This window comes from Elgaria multicarinata, chromosome 7 (assembly GCF_023053635.1).
Source record: "Elgaria multicarinata webbii isolate HBS135686 ecotype San Diego chromosome 7, rElgMul1.1.pri, whole genome shotgun sequence".
Classification (NCBI taxonomy): domain Eukaryota; kingdom Metazoa; phylum Chordata; class Lepidosauria; order Squamata; family Anguidae; genus Elgaria; species Elgaria multicarinata.
In genome coordinates this window covers 19,685,021-19,704,572 of record NC_086177.1, presented here as the reverse complement: position 1 = coordinate 19,704,572, position 19,552 = coordinate 19,685,021, and the positions used below count along the sequence as shown (strand labels likewise).

Genomic DNA, 19,552 nt, shown 5'->3' with positions numbered 1-19,552 from the left:
AATTTTTTGTGAACATTTTCCGCCCCTCCAGAAACACCACCATTTTGGGCAATATTCAGAGGTTGTCAAAAGGCATGCAAATGTTTTTGGAGAGGAGGTTTACCAGGACTTTAAAACAAACAAACAAACAAAGAATGTGAGCACACTTAGACAAAAGAAAAAAGTCCTGCGACCCCCAATATGACCTAGCCAGCCATGCTGGGATTTGCAGGAGTTTTTTTCTGTCTAAGCATGGATAAGATTGTTTCCTTAGACATGCATAGAATAGACCAATGGAAACCAGTGATACACTATGGATTGGTATCAATTTATTATGTATGTTGGTAACACTCAATTTCATAACTCTCTTTAGTATATTGGTCTCTCTGGTTCACGTGAATAATGTATTCTGTATTTTTCTGCCTTGATTGACTATAATTACTGAATGCCTGGACTATTGCATGTAGGGAGCTGGGTGGAGAAAGATAATAAATAAATAAATAAATAAATAAACCAGTGATATTTAAGATAGCCCTGACTAACTTTACATCCCATAAACTGCAGTGGACCTAGACTTCAATGAGAATAGCTATGTGTGGAAATGGCCCAATCAGTGTATTCAAATGGCTTCAGAAAAATCCTTTTAATGCTCATTAGTATTTTGCAACAGCTTTAATACAAGTCTTTTAGTTTAGTTCTGCAGTTGTTTTTAAATCCAGCTCTTTTAGGAGCATCAGTGCACAAGACCTTTTTTTCTTTAGAAAATCAATTTTTAATGGGCGCTTTTATGTGTATCAGCCCACAGCAACAGGGCTGATGACAAGAACGTGGACCAGGGCCTTTCAAGTTACAAATGGTTCTTAGGCAGCAGTGGGAGAGTTGACCAATGGCTCCAAACTGGTGAAAAAGAGAGAAAAATCTAAATGAGTAAAAAGTAGGACTCCTCCCCCCCTTCATGGATCTTTTCGCGCTGTTTCAAATGCTAGTTCTTGCACTGAAAGCTGAATACAAAATTCAATAGAATCACAGAATCATAGAATAGTAGAGTTCGAAGGTGCCTATAAGGCCATCAAGTCCAACCCCCTGCTCAATGAATCCACCCTAAAGCATACCTGAAAGATGGTTGTCCAGCTGCCGCTTGAATGCCTGTAGTGTGGGAGAACTCACAACTTCCCTAGGTAACTGGTTCCATTGTTGTACTGCTCTAAAAGTCAGGAAGTCCAGCCGGAATCTGGCTTCCTGTAACTTGAGCCCATTATTCTGTGTCCTGCACCCTGGGAGGATCGAGAAGAGATCCTGGCCCTCCTCTGTGTGACAACCTTTTAAGTATTTGAAAAGTGCTATCATGTCTCCCCTCAATCTTCTCTTCTCAAGGCTAAACATGCCCAGTTCTTTCAGTCTCTCTTCATAGGGCTTTGTTTCCAGAACCCTGATCATCCTTGTTGCCCTCCTCTAAACCCCCTCCAGCTTCCAAAGTTATTTGTGTGTGTGTGTGTGTGTGTATATGTGTGTGTGTGTGTGTGTGTATATATATTACAGCAGCCACGATAGTGGCTGCTGTATGTTAAGGCCCATCAGTAATCTGAGCATTCCACCATTATAATTTATTTAGCGGGGGGGAAGGGGAATTTAGGGTCCTAAAATGAAAACTATTTCAGGAATCTTTCTGAAACGCGGTACTGCCAGAAAGAAATGCTGGCTTTACATTCCCTGCGCGTTTCAGGGAGATTCCTGAAATATTGAGGTCTGGGTGGGAGTTTAAAGGAGAAAAAGGGAGAGAAAGTCTGTCCGTCACAATCTGCTTTGTTTTTCTCGGGGGGTGGCGACTTTTTTTTTGCGCACTCGTAGCGCAAAAGGGGAAGCCTCCCGGGGGAATGCATAAACAGGATTAAATTCCCCTATCCATCCGATTGATGGAATGGCCTTTCTTTTTTCGAAAGACCGTTCCATCAATTTTTAATTAATTTTTAAAATCCCCATGTTTCTCAATGGGGAATCTGATAAGCTCACGCATGCGCGTGAGCTTCAGAATCCCCAGAGGGAAACGGAGAAGCAGGGAGAGCGCGGCCGGCGCTCATCCCCGACGGGCCAGGTAAGTGGGGTGAGGGAGCTTGCCTCCCAGGCCGGGGGGGGGGGGGGGAAGCGGAGACTTACCGTCCTCCTCCACTGTCCGTCGCAAGATTAAATTTACACCATGGCTTTAAGCGGAAGTAAAGGCCAAGGTCTTTACTTCCGCTTAAAGCCACGGCCTAAATTTAATCTTGCGACGGACGGTGGAGGACGGTAAGTGATGTTGTGCGGGGTGGGGAGGGGTGATTTCCTGGTCCCCGCTGCTGCCTACCGCTGCAGTGGCGGGAGGCCAGGACCGGGTTTTGGGGGGAATCCCCTGGGCCGCGCCGCCGCCCCGTAGTTGCTACGGTGGCGGCAGGCCGGGCCCTGCGGGACGGGACTGGGCCGCGCTGGGGCATCCGCGCGGTCACTTACGTTCCTATGATCACTTCACGGTCCAGGCTTAGAAGGCAAGACGGAGGGTTGGAGCCGGATGCTTTAGAGCGCTAAAGCGTCTGCCTCCAACTCCCCGTCCTGGCTTCGAAGCCTGGACCGGGAGGTGATAATAGGAACGTAAGTGACCGCGCGGTGGGGGGGGGGGTGGACGGTGGGGGGGGCCCCTAGCTGGGTGGGAGGGGGAGGAGAGGAGGTATTACTTACCTTTCTCCGTTCACCTCCCGGTCCAGGCTTCGAAGCTAGGACGGGGAGTTGGAGGGGGACACTTTAGAGTGCTACACCATCTGGTGCACCGCTCTAAAGAGTCCACCTCCAAACCCCCGTCCTGGCTTCGAAGCCTGGAACGGGAGGTGAAGGAGAAAGGTAAGTGACCGCGCGGTGGAGGGATGTTGGAGAGTGGAGGGGGGGCCCTAGCCGGGGGGGGGGGGAGAGAGAGAGAATTACGTTACCTCCTTCCTCGTCGCAGGCCCGCTGGGAAATGGAGTTTTCAGCATAAGAGGAAGTGACGTCACTTCCTCTTATGCTGAAAACTCCATTTCCCAGCGGGCCTGCGACGAGGAAGGAGGTAACGTAATCCTCTCCCCCCCCCCCCGCATGTGTGTATATGTATCCCCTGGCCTCCGCTGCTGCCTACCGTGGCAGCGGCGGGAGGCTAAGACCTGCTGGTGTGTGTGTGCGGGGAGGGATTCCGCGCGATGGGCCCCCCCCTCACTCCCCAACGTCCCCCCACCCCGCGCTCCCTTACCTCCCTTCGCTCTCCGCCTGCTCATAGAATAGCAGAGTTGGAAGGGGCCTACAAGGTCATCCAGTCCAACCCCCTGCTCAATGCAGGAATCAACCCTATTATTATTATTATTATTATTTATTATTTATTTATTTATTTATTTATTTATTTATATAGCACCATGACTGTACATGGTGCTGTACAAAGTACGCAGTAAATAGCAAGACCCTGCCGCATAGGCTTACAATCTAATAAAATCATAGTAAACAGTAAGGAGGGAAAGAGAATGCAAACAGGCACAGGGAAGTGTAAACAGGCACAGGGTAGGGTGAAACTAACAGTATAAAGTATTATTAATTCCAGTGGGTAGTACTACTGAAAGCAAGCTCTGATGCATAAGGAATGGGCCTCTGCCCTTATTCTTTGGTACCTTTTGATGATCGCATGTATAATTGATGGGTTTAACTTGCATCTAACTTTTATATGGAGGACGAAGAATAAAACGGGGAGGAGGATTATGTACACTATCTTGGGTTCTTTGGAGGAAAAAGGCCGAATATAAATCCATTAGATGGCATGAGGAAAGGAAGGTTTACTGCAGTGCATGTTTACTCAGAAGTAAGTACCAGAGTTCAGTGGACTTATTCCCAAGAAAGTGTGTATAGGATTTCTTGGCCCGATAGAATTAAGTGTCTAGTTCTGCCTATTATTTACTGTCTTTTAGACAGGTCTCTTTTAGGCTTAGTAACAACAGGTAGTTCTTTTAAGAAAGCAAGAAGGATCTTGTTACCTACAATCCTATGCATCTTTAGACAGAAAAACCTACAATCCTATGCAAGTTTAGACAGAAACTCAGATGTATAAAATAGTTGTCGGCACTTTTGGAACAATCTATACATAGGGTGACCAAATGAAAAGGAGGACAGGCTTCTTGTATCTTTAACAGTTGCATAGAAAAGGGAATTTCAGCAGGTGTCACTTGTATGTATGCAGCACCTGGTGAAATTCTCTCTTCATCACAGCAATTAAAGTCACAGGAGCCTTCCCTCTTTTGTATCTGGTCAAGAGGGCAGGGTTCCTGCAGCTTTAACTGTTGTGACGCAGAGGGAATTTCACCAGGTGCTGCATGCATACAAGTGAGACCTGCTGAAATTCCCTTTTCTATACAAGTGTAAAAGATAGAAGAGCCCTGTACTCCTTTGAATTCATCACCCTAGCCACATGGAAAGGTATATGGGAGAAACCTTTTTTCCCTCTTGCAAGCAACCCAAGGTGGCATACATAGTTCTCCTGTTGTCCATTTAATAGCCACAACAACCCAGTGAAGTAGGTGAGGCTGAGAGTCAGTGATTGGTCCAAAGTTAGCCAGTGAGCTTCATGATCAAGTGGGGACTAGAACCTGCCTGACACACTAACCATTGCACTACACTGCCACATATTTGGGTTTGAGTGTGTGTGTGAGAGTGAGTGAGAGAGAGAGAGAGAGAGAGAGAGAGAGAGCGAGAGAGAGAGCGCATAAACTACCCCAATCATAGAATCATAGAATAGCAGAGTTGGAAAGGGCCTACGAGGCCATCCAGTCCAACCCCCTTTTCTACGCAACTGTTAAAGGTACAGGAACCCTGTACTTCTTTGAATATGGTCACTCTACAGGAGCGAGACATGCTAAATCCAGCAGTGGCTTGTGATTCTGATGTCAGTGGGGTGGTGAATCCGCTCTAGGTTTCAGTTATAGCCAGTCAGAACTACAAAGGAGCTACAAGGCAAAGATAAAATATAAATATAAAATACATGTGACCATGAAATAGATGGCTATATAAAGTCACATCTGTGTTTTGTGAAAAAGCAAGTTGAGTTTTTTTGGAGGGAGGTGTTGTTTATTAAAAACACTTTCTGGATACAGTAAGTACACCCGAACGCAAAAGTCCGTGACAAAAACTGCAACAAACTCAGGTTTTACACTAACTAATACATTAGTATTCTATCTAACTTACCACTAATACACTCATGTATCTATCACTAAAATTTATAATTTTTAATTTATAAACATTAAAGAATCCAATCCTCTTCTTAATGCAGGAATTCAGCTGGTAGGGTTGGCAAAACGTCCGGCCTCCAGTTATCGTTGCATGTTTGGCTCACATCAGCCACAGGCAATGCACTCTGCCCATGTTCATAGAATCATAAAATAGCAGAGTTGAAAAGGGTCCTATGAGGGCATCTAGTCCAACCCCCTTCTTAATGCAGGAATTTAGCTGGCAGTTAGGGAGAACTTCCTCCCTCCAGTTATCGTTGCATGTTTGGCTCACATCAGCCACAGGCAATGCACTCTGCCCATGTTCATAGAGTCGTAGAATAGCAGAGTTGAAAAGGGGGCCTATGAGGGCATCTAGTCCATCCCACTTCTTAATGCAGGAATCCACCTGGGATTCATCACAACATTTAAAGTCACAGGAGCCTTGCCTCTTTTGTGTCTGGTCAAGAGGGCAGGGCTCCTGCAGCTTTAAATGTTGTGATGAAGAGAGAATTTCACCAGGAGGTGCATGCATACAAATGACAACTGGTGAAATTCCATGTTCTGTGCAACTGTTAAAGATAAAGGAGCCCTGTACTCCTTTGCATATGGTCACAAGGGGGGGCTGGTGACTCTGATGTCAGTGGGTCTATGAATCCGTGGGTATATGCATAGGATTGTAGGATTTTATGTCTAACCTTGCATAGGATTGTAGGATTTATGTACACACGGATTCATAGCCCCACCGACATCGGAGTCACCAGCCCCCTGCCCCTGTGACCATATGAAAAGGAGCACAGGGCTCCTGTATCTTTAACAGTTGCATAGAAAAGGGAATTTCAGCAGGTGTCATTTGTATATATGGAGAACCTGGTGGAATTCCCTCTTCATCACAACAGTGAAAGCTGCAGGAGCCCTGCCCTGTTTTAAATGGAGTCACTCTAGTATAGCTCCTGCAGCTTTCACTGCTGTGATAAAGAGGGAATTTCACCAGGTGCTGCATGAATACAAGTGACACCTGCTGAAATTCCCTTTTCTATGCAACTGTAAAAGATACAGGAGCCCTGTACTCCTTTGCATATGGTCACAAGGTGGGGCTGGTGACTCCGATGTCAGTGGGTCTATGAATCCATGGCTGTATGCATAGAATTGTAGGATTTTATGTCTAACCTTGCATAGGATTGTAGGATTTATGTACCCACGGATTCATAGCCCCACTGACATCGGAGTCACCAGCCCCCTGCTCCTGTGACCATATGAAAAGGAGCACAGGGCTCCTGTATCTTTAACAGTTGCATCGAAAAGGGAATTTCAGCAGGTGTCATTTGTATATATGGAGAACCTGGTGAAATCTCCTCTTCATCACAACAGTGAAAGCTGCAGAAGCCCTGACCTCTTTTGTATCTGATTACTCTAGTATAGCTCTTGCAGCGTGCACTGTTCTGATGAAAAGGGAATTTCACCAGGTGTCATTTGTTTATATGGAGAACCTGGTGAAATCTCCTTTTCATCACAACAGTGAAAGCTGCAGGAGCTATACTACAGTAACCGCATTTAAAAGAGGGAAGGGCTCGTTATCCTTTATAAAAAGCCATGAAATTCAATGAACAAAAAACCTACGGTTTATAAAACAACGTTAAGGCCGTACACTTTCCCACCAAGCACCAAAAAGCGGGGAAATTGGGAGTTAAGGCTCGCCAGCCTTAACGCCACATCCTCCCTAAGGAGGCAGAAAGTACCAGTGAAATTCTCATTCTGCCAAAGCAGATAAACCATGAGGACAGGATGGAGAATAGGATATGCAGAGGTGACTGTGGGGTTGTGGAAAACTGATGACGAACAACTTAGAGCCACCTACTTCTTTTTTTGTTTAGAGCAGCCCTTCCCCAACCTGGTGCCCTCCAAAGGTGTTGGACTGCGACGACGGAGCAGGTAAGAAACCCCACCCCCTCCTGCCTGGCTCTGCTGCCAGGTAAGCCCCAACCCACTTACGTGTTCCATCGTCACTGGGCCTGGACTTGAACTGAGCACCCTGGTCCATCCAGAACCTCAATTCAAGCCTGGGCCTGGGGACGATGGAGCAGGTAAGCAGCCCCCTCCTGCCTGGGCCCTTACCTAGACCCACTGCCACTGCTGTGCAAACTGCAGCAACGGCTCCAGGCAAGCCCCCACCCCAGCCCACCCCACTTACCTGCTCCGTTGTCGCTGGGCCCTGGCTTGAATCGAGTGCCCTGGTCCACCCGGAAGCAAGTCCGCACCTGCAGCCTTGCTTCTGGGTGGACTCAGGGGCTCGATTCAAGCATGGGTCAGGCCATGACGGAGAAGGTAAGTGGTTGGGTGCGGGGGGGGGGGGGGCTTGCCTGGAGCTGCCACCGCAACAGTTTGTGCAGTGGCAGCTCCAGGTAAGGGGCCAGGCAGAAGGGGGGTTGGCTGGAGCTGCCGCACTTTGTGCAGCAGTAGCAGCAGGTCCAGGTAAGGGGCCAGGTGTGTGTGTGTGGGTTCTTACCTGCTCCGTCGTCACCTGGCCCAGGCTTGAATTGAGCCCCTGGGACCACCCAGAAGCAAGGCTGCAAGTGTGGCCTTGCTTCTGGGTGCACCAGGGCACTCTGTTCAAGGCCGGGCCCAACGACGACAGAGCAGGTAAGCAGGGTGAGGTGGGGGGGGCTTGCCTGGAGGCGCCCCCCTACGTTCCCCATCCTGCTGTCCCAGCATTCCTGACCATGGGACATACTGACTTGCAATGATAGATCGTCGCAGTCCAACACCTTTGGAGGGCACCAGGTTGGGGAAGGGCTGCTCTAAACAAAAAAAGAAGTAGGTGGCTCTAAGTTGTTCGTCATCAGTTTTCCACAACCCCACAGTCACCTCTGCATATCCTATTCTCCATCCTGTCCTCATGGTTTATCTGCTTTGGCAGAATGAGAATTTCACTGGTACTTTCTGCCTCCTTAGGGAGGATGTGGCGTTAAGGCTGGCGAGCCTTAACTCCCAATTTCCCCGCTTTTTGGTGCTTGGTGGGAAAGTGTACGGCCTTAACGTTGTTTTATAAACCGTAGGTTTTTTGTTCATTGATATATATATATATATATATATATATATATATATATAATATTTTAATCCCACCTATTAACCAAAGTTCTCAATCAGTCAAAAATATTCTGATTTATAAACACTTGGGGAGGAATCAGTAATCACATCCCACCCCATCAGGAACTCCCCCAGTGTTGTTGCTCAGTTTATATTTTGACTAACTGTGCTGAGTCTTCCTCAACACCAGCTAGTATTCAGGTTTCACTTCATATGTGGATTCTTTGTCCGTTTTTTTGTTTGTTTTTGCAAAGTCTTTGTTCATTTAAAGGAGAAATTTGGATGTTGCAAAACTGGAATTTAGAATTCGGAAGCCACTTTCCTCTAAAAAATACTCTAGAGGAGTTGCTCTGAAACTTACCCCGACTTTCCAAATTCTGTTCTCATTAGGAGCCACTCTAAAATGGCTCCTAATGCATGACTGAGTATTAAAATAAATGCAAGTCTTCAGTGTTATTTTGTCAATTATTCATTTCGTTTTGGAGTGGTTTGCAGCCAAAAAGACATGACAGAAGTCCACCTAAGGCACGATTAGAACTTGTGTACCATCATTCACCAGCCTACACTTAGAGCATCTGGGCTGAAAGAGAGTGTGTGTTTGTTTTTAATTACCTCTTACAGGTCAGAAATGCACTGAACAGAAGAGAGGCAGAAATAGCCCCTCTTAACTAGGAACACAATATTCTAAATCTTGAGATGGACAGAGCTCAGAGGTTTGCATTGCATCTAGTGGTGGAGCATGGGGGGGGGCGGGAATCGTATTTAAACCCACCCCTTAACCATTGCTAATTATTAGGCTACTGGTCTTGATGATTATGTACTACTTCTATTAGCAGAGGCAGTAAGCCTATGTACACCAGTTGCTGAGGAATATGGGTGGGTGCCTGGCTGCTGTTGCACTCACGTCCTGCTTGTGGGTTCCCATTGACAGCTGGTTGACCACAGGGTGAACAGAATCCTGGACTACATGGACCCTTGGTCTGATCCAGCATGACTCTTCTTATGTTCTTACATAAGAGGTATAGCTTTTTAAAAAAACAGCTTTACCCCTTTAATTTTTCCTGTGTGTGGCTCCAAAACATACACAAAATGGTCAGGGGTTTCTTCCCCTCCCCTGGTCAATTGGCAATCCCACTGGAAACTTCACTGGGAATAGAATGGGAAGAAGCCTCAGTACCCAGAGAGCTGATGACTGTCATTGTCCCTCTGCCCCTGTGACATTAATATGGGAATTATAAAATCTGCCTACCACTGTGAGAGACTGAAAGCTCCATCTGATGAGCGTTCATATTGCACGTTCGTTACTGGGCACTTATGGAGTTTGCTCAGGTCCCTCACATGACGTCTGCCTCCCGCGCCCCTTCCGCCCCTTCCAGCCTTCCTTGAGCGACAAAACAACAACAACAACAACCTTGTAAAGTCCGATGTATTTTTAAACACGGAATTGCTGCTCTCTCCTGCTGTGTGCAGGAGAAGCTCCGCCATTACAATAGCAGACTCAATGGGCCTCATGCGTGTTCTGTACTTCCTCTTTTGAAAAGAGGAAGTAACTAAGGAACGAAAACACGGAACACGGGCAGAGACGCAACAGTAGGGAGCGTGTTTCCCCCCAGTGTGATGGAGCTCTGAAAGCTTTCTTTCCCCCGTACTTCATTCTACCCACAACAGTCACTGGGGAGTCTGGGGACTTTCCAAATATCCTTCAGACTGTAGTAAGCCCATCTACCCACAGAATCTGCCCTGAAACTTCACTATCTGCCATTGGAACCTGTCTCCCCCCTTTTATTTTCTGGATTTCATTGCTGTGGTGATGACAAGAAGTCACACCCACCCTGTGGTTAAAAAACAATCAATCAAAAATCTTGGTGATGTAAATACCCCAGAACTGAAATATGGGATGGGGGTTCACATGAACCTACCTTTGTGTTGAACACCTGGTTCAGGAGGGGGCAGAATTTTGGCCTCTTCAGGGTTCCCTCTTGCATAAAGTAGCCTTACATGTCTAATTTATATGCCATGTAGGCTGCTTCACTCCACCACCATATGCACAGCTAGTAGGGTGTGTGGCTTTCATGCATGTCACTGCTGGAGGTGGGGCACACACCTTGAACATCCAACTTCATACATGCTTTCAACACATGAGGGAACATGTGTGACCCCTCAAACATTATTTGAATATGATGAAAAGGGAATCTCGGTCACAGAGCACATGATGGATGATTCAGTGACGAGCCTATCACGTCAGGGTTAATGTTGTGTATCGTCTTGGGCCACGTAGAATGATATAAGTAAATATACTGCAATTGCCACTTGGAGAATGACTCTGTCCTGTTTACTTGATGTGATCATAGGGGAGGATCAGGCCAAAGCAGAGAAATACCCATTGGTTACAACAGAGCTCACTACATGATTACATTTCTCCCACTGTAATCACGGAGACTTAACTTTGACTAGATAGTGCTCTCATTACCTGTACTTTTCCACTGACCCCCTCAAAAGAAGAAATTTGGACTAAGTGGTTCTTAGTTTTAAAGGGAAACTTCATTTTTTCTAACTAATTGTGTCTGCTGTCCAGGGAGCCCTGCCAAAAGAGATGAGATGGGTGGGTATTAAGGAGAGTGCCTTTTCAGTGGTGGCATCCCAATTGTAGAACAACCTCCCCAGAGGAGCTTGTCTGGTGCCTACATTGTGATCTTTTTGGTGTCAGGTGAAAATCTTTTTATTTCCCTTGGCTTTTTAGCCTTTCAGATTCCAAAAAAAAATGTGGTGTTAGTGCATTTTAGAGCTTTGTCCTGCTGCTGGTTTTTTTTTTTTTTTAATCTTGGCTACTGCTTTGATTTTATTCTGTTTTAAACTGATGGTTTTATATTATGTTTAACAATGGTGTTGTGTTTTATGGTTTTAAGCTTTGGCTTGTAAACTGCTCAGAGGGCTTCTCCTAATGGACAGAATAGAAATACAACCAATCAACTCATCTGGAGACCTTGGTTGGCATGTTAGGCTAAGACCATTCCATGCACTGTGCAGACTCAGGACCTTCACATGATCTGGGACACCTTGTGGCATGAATTGTATTCTCAAAGCTGCTCTGGAAATGTGCCCCCCCCTTAGGTACATACAAAACCACCTTATCAAGGCAGAGCACTTGTCCATCTGGCCCATTATTGTCTACACTGACTAGCAGCAGCTCTCCAGGGATTCAAGCAGGATCCTCTTCTACACCTACCTAGAGATGCTGCATGCTGAGCATAGGATATTTGGCATGCGAAGCATTTGCCCTATCACTGAGCTACAATCCTTCCTCAAAGCAGAATTCTCTTTATTTGTTACTGTTCTTTGAGCACAGTTTGATGGGAAGGCAATTTACAGATTTTAATCAAACAGACATATAAGCAAATATCCTAATAAATTAATGCTTTAAATACTTGATCCACATCTAATTGGACCATTGGCCATCCTCAATGGTCCATTGAACAACATTTCGTATGGCAGGTCATATGTCAACTGCATGGAGGTGGTTATTATTTTTGTTTTTGTTTACAACAGTTCAGTGAACCCAACTGTGCATTTTTACAGTTTGCTGCCAACTTGATAACTCTGTTTGAAGGGAGCATTTCTCTTCTGGAAAAAAATAACTTTGCATGCTTAATGCCTTACTCCCGCTGACAAATGTGCCATGCGGAACCTACTTCCCTCCCACCCAAACAATAGTTAATTGCCATCTGGGAGATTTGCCCACCGAAATCACTTTGCTTCTGTTAGGCTGGAATCCGAGTGTCCATCTCTGTGCTTATGTGAGAGCATGAGAAGTCCCTCAGCTTCGCAAGCTTTGCATACGGTGAGCATCACGTAATGAAAGAGGCTGCATCTGTCTGTTTTAATTAATCAGCCATAACCTGTTCGGAACGCTGATGCACCTTTGGAAAAAAGAAAAGAAAAGAAGGCAGTGTTGCAGGAGCGTGTTTCATTTTGAAATCGTTAGAGGGCTTTCCACCGTGCATATAACCCACCTTGCAAATTACAACCTCAGCTGCGGCAGCACATCTATTAATCTGGAAGAGAGATGACATTCCCAAGTGGCCCCGGTGCCTTTTGCGACTCCCTGGCGACCCACCAATCCTCCCGATGCTTTCTCTACATGTAGGGAGTGTGCCGTGTGTTAATCAGGTCAACGATCATCCCACGGCTCGGGGGACATGACAGACACCTATCACAGCTGCCGCCACCACCACCGAATCCTTCAGACCTGAGCACATTCTGTTGAACATCCCCCTTTTAAGCAACAGAGCTTTTGTACTCTTTGACTTATTCAGGTCCCTCCCGAGGATTCCAGCTTATCTCTCCTTCTCTCTCCTTTCTCTAGACAGTGAGGAGTTCAACGTCAACAGCGAAAGGCAGCCCAGGATGCATCTCTACCTGGAGGGTGCCGATTGAAAACTTAGATTGCCCTCCCAATAACTGCTGATTTTTGAGCCCCTGATTACTTCTGTTGGCTTTGTCAAAAGAGAGGATTTTCAATTAAGGTAAGTGCTGCGTTATCTGGTTGACTGCATCACTCTGAATTTTCTGCATTGAAAGTTCTAAATGAGTAAACTGACATCCTGCACTGCAGCAGCTCAGTCAGTTTGTTGTGTCAGGAAGAAAAGAAGGGGGGGAATAGAGGGACTTATTTTAGGTAGGATCGTCCCAGAATAGAACTATTGTCTCAGGAGAATGTCTGTTTGTTATTACCAGTAAAAGTGAAAACTCTAGAGAAGATGTTTTGATGATACTTGAAATCTTTGGAATCTTATTAAACTGACTACATTATACATAGGAGATGTGTGTTTACAGGCATATGCATATAGCATGTAAAAGACATTATTATTATTATTATTATTATTATTATTATTATTATTATTATTATTAAGCATTGCTTGCTAGGCAAATAAAAAATCTCATAGTCAAAGCCTTTTGAAGTCTTGCAACAGAAGCAGGCAGAGGTGATTTAAATGCATGGGAGGAATATTTGTTCAGCATTCCAGGTTAGAAATGAGACCAAAGGAAAAAATGACTTCTACCCAAGAAATGTATATTTTGAGGGGATTCAACATACGGCATCTTTGAAATGGTTTCCTCTTGCAAGATTAGCAGCTGAATTGCAATGGAAGTAGGGGGTGGAAATTGCTTCTGATGCAGTTGGGAAATGAAATCTATAGTTGTCAGCAGTAATAAAGTGTGACGTGAATAGTCATTTTGATTAAAAGGCCGGGAACAGATAGAACAAAGAAAGCACGGTGGTGTGTTAAGAAAGAGAAGTAAGCCAATGGCTGAGATGTTTTATCTGAGAAGGGGGCAAGGCAGGTGAAAGCAGAGTGTCTTGAAAGATTAGCAGTCTTTTGAGTGAAGGTCTTCAGATGCTTACAAATGAAACGGCTCTTAAGTTGCTAGCCTCTTTGTGGCAGCATTGGCAAATTCCAAGATGGGCTCAGCCTTCTCCGTCTAAACTCTAAAAGTTTTCTGAATCATGGGCCAGAAAAAGTAGCAAGCTGTTTAGAAGTGTGTCAAAATGTGAGAGTATGTCACAACCATTCCGAATTCACTTTTCTCTTGCTTTTAACATCCAGTCCTTCACAAAGGATACTTCAGGATGAAAGAATGGTCTATCATATAACAACAAAACCATTCCATAGGGTCAATGCAAATATAACTGATGCAACATAGTATTACATTACTTTTCTGTGGGTGTGTTTGCAAGGTTCATTAAAAAGCATTAACTATCAATAGAAACATTATTATTGTACGTCACATTTATATTATGCATATCCATTGTTTAGAGTGCTTCACATATATTACTTCTGTCATCTCCACAGCTGTCCTCTGAGGAATATCAGAATATTATCACCCCTATATTGTGTGTCTGTTGGGGGTTGGGTGGGATGAGGCAAAGAAAAGAGTAGCTTGTCTAAAAGAACCTTGTGAGTTTATGGCTGAGGTGAGATTTAAACCAGAGACTTCCTGGCTCACAGCTCAGCCAGGTATATACACTGTGTATACTACAGGACACTACAGTTACTACTTCAGTCGCTTCACATATGTTTAATAAAAGTATCTCTTATGTAATAAATTGATGCACAATTTCCCTAACAAATTTCCCTTTATAAAGAAAACTCTTGAGAGAGCCTGTTACCTGAAATCTAGTTATCACACCCATACACATAGAAACACAACATTGTGCAGAATTGTGTGTAGCTCATACTATTTTTCCCTCTTAAGCACTGGTGCAACATCTACATTGATGAATTGCCATAGGAAGACACTGTCAGTCTGTAATAATTGTGTTTGGATAAATATTGTGGGAGATGCTTGAAAAGCACAGATATATATTGTAGCCATGATTCAGCTGAAGTTTCTTATGGACTATAGGAAGATGCTTTATTACATTTAAGGATGTAATAAACTCACTCACACACTGAAATCAATAGGGATTCCAAATTATTAATGCAGGTTGGATTATGCCCTATGTATAATTGGATTCACCCATATATTTCACCCATATAAGTCATAGCACACCATACTACATCTGGTCATCCAGTGGGCGACATACTCAGTTTTGATCTGGATGCACTTTGCCATGGATACTCTAGGTGACTGCTTGAGAAATATTTCCACTCACTTGAATCTCCTTAGCTAAAAATTTAGTTGTATTTATTCATAAAATGTATTCATTTCCCCCCTCCTTTAATCAAAATATGCAAAGTGTCCTGCAAATGATATTTAAAAAGTAAAACTAACTTTTAACATGTCTTTATAATCCCACTCTTTGCATTAACAGCCCCTTGTGTGTAGGGGGTGTTGGGGAATATGGGACCTTGGTTCAAACTGCAGTGGGATGGCTGAAAGGAGAAATCTTAAGACCTCGGAATAGTGTGTTATGCCTCCCAACCCAACAGATTTATCCGAATTGTTCCCTTTTTTCAAAACCCGTTTCCCCTTTCCCCCCCACATTTAGGGATGTTCACATTACATTTTGAGTTAAACTTATCTAATTTTGCACTTTCAAACTACTGTGAAAACCAAAACTTGCTTATCCTTCAAAACGTGCACTTGTCCAGATTTTGGAATCAATTTAACCAATTAAAAAAAAAGTATGAAATGGGGGAAAGCACACACAAAACGCACATACTGGTGAAAATAATGTTGCCAAGATATGTATATTAGTCAACATTGTGTACAAAAGTGTATGCAAATGATCGTGCGAAATAATTTAAAAAGAATTTTTTAATTCAGGAGGAGCCAAACTTAAGACTAGAATAATGAGAAACTGAGAAAACTCCTTGTTAACTAAATCCTAGTTGCTGTTTCTTTTCCTTTCTAGTTAGTTGCTCTCTGGTTTCCTCCCTACAAGCATTTCAAGGAATGTGGGGCTGTTGATACTGACATTCTACCTTCCCCCACCTCAGCCATTCTACTACAGTTTGATTGCAGATCCCATAGTCACCACCACCAGCAGCACGGGATGACTGGCAGAGACAGTGTAGTTAGGTTTAAATCATAAAAGCATAATATACCTAATACATAAGACTGAGATTTTAAAAAGGCAGCAGAAAAAGAAGCAGTTAAAAATAGGGCTCTTCAGTTTTGTGGCAAAGGCTTTGTAAATAGAAAAGTTTTCTAGTATAAAGCAATCAAACAGGTAGTCTAGCAAGCTTGCCTGGGCTGGGAATTCCATAGTAAGGGTTCCACTACCAAGAAAGCCCTTGTTCATGGAACCCCTACAGTTGTCACTTTTGATGGGACACAGCAGGAACCTCTCTGCTGATTTTAACAGACAGGTACATATGGCAGAGGTAAGGCCTGCCTTAGGTGGGCATCGCCCTGATTAGAACCTCAGAGGTAATAATGCTTTGAGCTGCCCTTGGATAACCTATCAGGATACAGTACAATGAAACTGTCATGATAACGAACCATGTTGCATTCTACTTTGTGTGTGTTTGTGCCTTAAAAAAACTCCTCTCTCTTTGAGTGAATAAACACGCACACACACACACACACACACTACTTCAAATATTAGCATATATAAAAACATTTTGAATGTTCACATGCAGTTCAAAGTGATTCACATACATTATTTCAGTAAACCTTACATGGGTACTGTAGACTAGAATTTTCCCCATATATAAATGGTGGGTGACTAAGGTTGAGAGAATACAGACATATAAAGCCTTATATGGCTTGGGTCCAGGTTATTTGAAAGAATGTATTCTCCCTTATGAGCCTGCCCGTGCTTTAAGATCTTCTGGAGAAGCCCTTCTTTCAGTCCCACCATCTTCACAGGCGTGCTTGGTGGGAACATGGGAGGGGGCCTTCTCGGTGGCTGCTCCAGTGCTCTGGAACTCTCTTCCCAGGGAAGCTAGGCTGGCTCCCTCCTTGATGGGCTTTCAGAAGCAGGCTCTTTGGAGAATAATCTGGCCCTCCATCTATGTTACTGTCTTATAATATTGTTGTGTATTTTAAACGTTTATGGTTTTGTTTCCCTCCACCACCACCCCCATGTATGTTTTAAAATTTGTAAGGCCGCCTTGAGGCCCAGCATTGGGCAAAAGGCCGGATACAAATAAATATAATAAATATAATAATAATAATAATAATAATAATAATAATAATAATAATGAGATAACTAAGCCACCAACCTTGTTCATAGATCATGTGACAGGGAAGAATCTCACAGTACCAAAAAACAAAACAAAAGCAAATGAACAAAACAACAACAACAACAACAACAACCCATAGGACTGCTGCATGTCTCTCCCCTTAATTTACTTAATTTATCTCATGACCTCCTGATGTCATGGCAGTGAAGACCAAAATCATGCTGGCTGTATATTGCCTCCAGTTTGCAAGGCTAGATTGCCGCTGAATAACGATTGCTGAGAACATGAGCCATAATATACAGTTGTGCTGCTTGTGGACTTCCCATAGGCAGCAGACTGGCCACAGTGTGAACAGAATGTTATTATTATTATTATTATTATTATTATTATTATTATTATTTATTTATTTATTTATTTATTTATATAGCACCATCAACGTACATGGTGCTGTACAGAGTAAAACAGTAAATAGCAAGACCCTGCCGCATAGGCTTACATTCTAATAAAATCATAATAAAACAATAAGGAGGGGAAGAGAATGCAAACAGGCACAGGGTAGGGTAAACAGGCACTGGGTAGGGTAAAACTAACAGTATAAAGCCAGGCTAGTTCAGGGAAAGCTTGCAATACAGTTGGTGTCCCCAATGTGGTGCCCGTGGGCACCAGGTTACCCACGGAGACCAACCTTGGTGCCCAGTCATTTGCCTCACACAGCAGGTCAGGATACCTCAGGCTGTCTTTAGGATCTTGTAAGTACAGGTGGTACTTACCTGTATTTAGTTCAACATGTAAGTACATGTTGAACTAAATGCACCTCTAGTGTGATCCAGCAAGCCTCGTCTTACGTAATATACTCTCTGCTCCTGTTAATACTCAAATAACACAATTATGCAATGGGCCAAATCTACACCAAGCAGGATATATAACATGATGGCCATTTCTACACCAGCCCGAAAATGTGGGCTGGTCACTGTGTGTCCAAATGATCCCTGGGAAAACCCAATTCCTCCTGTGGTCTCAAGATCCTGTGGTCCTGATTCTTCCTGTGGTCTGCAAGTAGAGGGAAGGAGCCAGGCTGGGAGGAATCGGGGTTTTGTGGGGGAGTGGGAGCGGGGTTTTTCTGCCACTTACCTTTCACTGGAGCAGGAGTGCACTCCAGCTCCCGTAACTTTTTTTAAAAAATGGCCACCTCTACTCGCACGACGTCCCTCCACTCGTGTTGGCCATTTGGACACGGGGGACAATCCTGAAAGGAGGTAAGTCTGGGATTTCCCCCCTTCCTCCCTCTACACCTGTATGGGGTAGAAAGGGCCCAAGAAAGCAGTTTGAAAACAGTTTATGGAATGCATCATGGGCCCCAGCAGTAGTCACTGCACTTCAATGCCGTTATAAAGCAGTAATATAGATTCTGCCATGGCTGTTGTAGCTTTCCAGTGTTCTTCAAGAGGAGACACACATGAAACTGATCTCAATAGTCCAAAGATAATTGTGCTAAAATGTAGGTAACAGTGGCCAGTTCACAGAAATGTAATGGAGAAAGTTTTAGACACAGTCTGGCAAGATCCAATCTTAGATCCCAACTTGCTGATGATGCTTGTTGAATGACCTTGGGCAAGTCACATCTATCAGCATGACCTTCACTCACAGGTTTATTTGGAAAATGCAGATGGAGGACCATATATGATGCCATGAGCTATTTGAAGGAAGGTCAGGATAAATATGTATCATAGAGTTGGAAGGAACCTGTAAGGCCATCAAGTCCAACCCCCTGCTCAATGCAGAAAACCTTAAAGTTTACCTGCTAGATGGCTGTCCAGCTGCCTCCTGAATGCCTCTAGTGTGGGAGAGCCCATGACCTCCCTAAGTAATTGGTTCCATTGTCATACTGCTCTAACAATCAGGAAGTTTTTCCTGATTTCCAGCTGGAATCTGGCTTCCTGTAACTTGAGCCCATTTTGTAAGTAGTACATAATCAAGCAGTATAATAGTATATAATGTCATGATAATCAATAAGGAGCTGCTGAACTTTATGTACTTAAAATGCAATTTATTCATATTGGGCTCAGACAAATAATAATATTTAGGAATGCCTGCCTTTCTTTTTCTGTTTGATTTTAGTCACTTTTCACAAGATGTAACAACTTGAGTAAGCTAGCTCCTAATTTTACTCTCTGCACTGAATCATGTTTCATAAATAAACAACACTTTTAGCATAATTAGCATATATTAATATAAATGAATCAAAATATTCATCCCACAATAGTTAATCAAAAGAAAATCGCCCATTGATTTTTTTAAAGCACCTTTCTAGGCTTCAAGAGTAAATATTAGCCACACAAGATTTGAATTACACAGTCACTCATAAGCATCAGTTTTCCTGCTCCTATGATTGTGCAGAATGCACTCACACTAATTATACTAAGTCTCCAAGGTAGTGGTGAATATCTCTTTAATCTTGCATTGGAGTTGCAGAATTCAGTGAATGCGTGGAGCGTTGCACTTGGTGATTCACAAAAAATTGATTGGTCTTTGGGCTAGTTTTGAGAATGACAGTCTAACTATATGGGATGCAAATTATGCTGCATGCAATCATGTGATTGGTTCCCCTTT

General features: G+C 43.8%; 1 protein-coding gene across 2 annotated transcripts in view; it reads left to right on the top strand.

Moving 5' to 3' along the window:
- The window catches only part of CDH12 (cadherin 12), a 563,366-nt gene that overhangs the window by 235,411 nt on the left and 308,403 nt on the right, over positions 1 to 19,552 (top strand). The window contains exon 2 of one of the 2 annotated variants that reach the window (XM_063130255.1): positions 12,673 to 12,832. The gene's annotated coding sequence lies outside the window, so the exon portion shown is untranslated. Of the gene's footprint in view, positions 1 to 12,477; positions 12,833 to 19,552 lie in introns of those variants that run through there. The other variant, XM_063130254.1, reaches the window with a different exon arrangement.